Source organism: Poecilia latipinna, unplaced genomic scaffold (genome assembly GCF_001443285.1).
Source record: "Poecilia latipinna isolate Pla-1442-1.1 unplaced genomic scaffold, P_latipinna-1.0 Scaffold1573, whole genome shotgun sequence".
In the NCBI taxonomy this organism is placed as follows: domain Eukaryota; kingdom Metazoa; phylum Chordata; class Actinopteri; order Cyprinodontiformes; family Poeciliidae; genus Poecilia; species Poecilia latipinna.
Window position 1 is genome coordinate 5,813 of NW_015114189.1, and position 2,975 is coordinate 8,787.

Here is a 2,975-nt window from a genome sequence, read left to right on the forward strand (position 1 = left end):
ACAGCTGTTCATAACAAAGTGTATGATGATCTACGTCATGATTCTATGTTGCTGATTAAATAAAATCATATGGTAATGACAGCGTATACATGTCTGAGCTAAGCGTATGACTATCTGACAAAGTATGCTGATCTGACAGAACACCCTCGTTAGCACCTCATTCAGAGCTGCTAAAAACTCATTCAGAAATGAATGAGTTTGGGAGGGGGTTTCAGGTGAATTTCGACCCTGAAGTGAGGTTACAAAGCCAATATAGTCAAGTATCTAAAGTTAAGAGTCTTCTGTGTCAAGTCATACCGAACATTTTCGGTCAGCCGACCGAAAATTAGCTTTTTACACGCGTGTTTGATGACAGGGTATTTAAATGGACACACCCCTTTAAATCCGTCACCTGATTTTAATTAGCCGTAAAACCATAACATTTTGGGCAAAACTGGTATGGGGGACAGTTTTCGAATGATGAAAGCCTTCTTTAGCTGACAATAAAAAAAAAGTCACGTGTAGCGGTTGTTTACGGAGCTAACCGAAGTCGCTCGAAAAAGTGATCCTTCACAAGGAATCTTGGGCTTAACAGGTTTTAAATGTCATACTAAATTTGCTGTGTTGAGGCATTTTGACGTGCTTCACCGCCGATATATTTTTCCATCGCAACACGCAAACATCCCCATTCATTCTGAATGTTGAAGTTCCTCACCACATTACTTAGGATTTGTTGCTGCGTGCTTGCGCAGTGTGAAGGAAAGAGGAGGTAGCTGCACAGCTGTGGAGTGAGATACAGGTGATTGGTTTTGGTAATTGGCAACAAGAGACAGTGATTGTCACAAACGTTCACAAACGTTTTCACTGAAATGGATTTGGCCGATTTTGATCGGTGGATGATCGATCGGCACACCTCTACCCTAAACCCACAGTGGTGAGTTTGGCCCTTTTCCCATGATCAGAACATTAAATGTTGGAACACACACATGACTTGTTAAAGATGATTAACAATTATATTCATAGATCTGTTTATTACCATTCAGTAATTTGGAGGAGACCGATGTCAAGCTCCAACATTTCACCTTCAGACCCTCCCTCCAAGTGAACTGAAATTTAGAAGTGAACTGAAGTTTAAACTGAAGTTTTTCCTATTCTAATCACCATTAGAATAGGTGATTAGAACTTCTTGCAGAGTTTTCGTTATCTGCAGTGGGTTCTGGATAAAGAGGGTCTGATGAAAGAGACCTGAAGAACCTGAAGTTCCTTACAGAAGAGGAGAAGCTGCAGATGTTTTTTTTTTTTTTTTTTTCAACTGTTTAACTGACAAAAAAGATCTGGGTTAAGGTTAACTAAGCAATTACTTAATTCCTTAATTAAGCAATTGTTGCCTAATTTATTTAAAAACTTACCCAGGATTGTAGATTAATAATATAAATACAAAAATAGATAATAATGAAATGCTATTGAAAACAGCATTTAAATATTATGAAATGCTACTCGATAGTCAATATTGACTATTGTAACAGTCAATATGTTTTAATTTTAATTGCAGCAATAGGGATAATTTTGTCTATCTTTTAAATGAAAGCAATTGGATCAAAATATACATTTTTGATTTACATTTTTGTGCAAATAATCTAAAACTGTGAAAATGTTGTTTACATTATCATAAAATAATAATCTCATACTGGCCCATGCCTACTTGATTACCAGGAGATAATATATATATTATGCATGGAAAAAATTAAAAATTTCACACAGAAAGGTTAAAACTTTAGTATGTAGCTTTTACAAAAATGTTTTTCCATATTTATTAAGACTGTCGTCATGTCATGACCATTTGTTTGTTTTGTGATGTGTATGTTTGATATGTGACATAATGATAATTTTAACAAATAAGAAAAAAACATGTTTATTAAAGTTACATCCTGCAACTTCGAGACAAACCCAGGACCTTCTACCTGAGACAACCTGAGAGTTATCGTGCAACCTAAATTCAAACAGCAACCAGAGTGATCTAGAAACCAGTAATAAGAACCTATAAAATAAGAATATTGAAATTTGCTATCATTATCTCAAACAAAAATAGATGAATATGAGTTAAGTAACTGGTTTGAATCTTACATAAAGAACAGGGATTCCTTTGTTTCAACTGGAAACTTCTCATCAAAGAGGTCAAAGGTCACATGTGGGATGCCCCAAGGTTCAATCCTAGGACCCCTTCTTTTCAATATTTATCTGCTCCCACTGGCTCAGGTTATAACAGGAAATAAGATCAGCTACCATAACTACGCGGATGATACACAGCTCTACATTATGATGTCACCAGGTGACTCTGAACCCATCCAATCACTGAACAGATGCTTAGAACAGATAAATGTGTGGATGGGCCCAAACTTTCTCCAGCTGAACAGAAACAAAACTGAAGTTATCATCTTTGGACCTAAACAGGAACAATCTTCAGCTATAGATCTAGAGTTACAGATCTAGAGTTATAAATCAAGAGTCAATGCACAGCTTCAGTTATTACAACTAAAACCAGCGATCAGCCTGAAACCTGGGAGTAGTGATGAACTCTGACCTGAACCTTCAGAGCCACATAAAGATGGTCACAAAGTCGGCCTTCTATCACCTGAAGAACATCTCCAGGATTAGAGGACTGATGTCTCAGCGTGATCTAGAGAAACTCATCCATGCGTTTATCTTTAGTCATTGATTACTGCAACAGCGTCTTCACAGGTCTGACTAAAATATCAATCAGCTGATCAAGAACGCTGCTGCTGAAGTTCTGACTAAAACCAGGAAGTTAGAGAACATCACCCAGTTCTACAGTCCTTCCATTGGCTCCCTGTAGCTCAGAGAATAAACTATAAAATACTGTTTCTAATTTATAAATTAGTGAATGGCTTCAACTTCTGCTGTTGTTGTATCAACCTTTCTGGCCTCTCAGGTCTTCTGGTTCTGGTTCTGCTCTGCATCCCCAGAACCAGAACCAG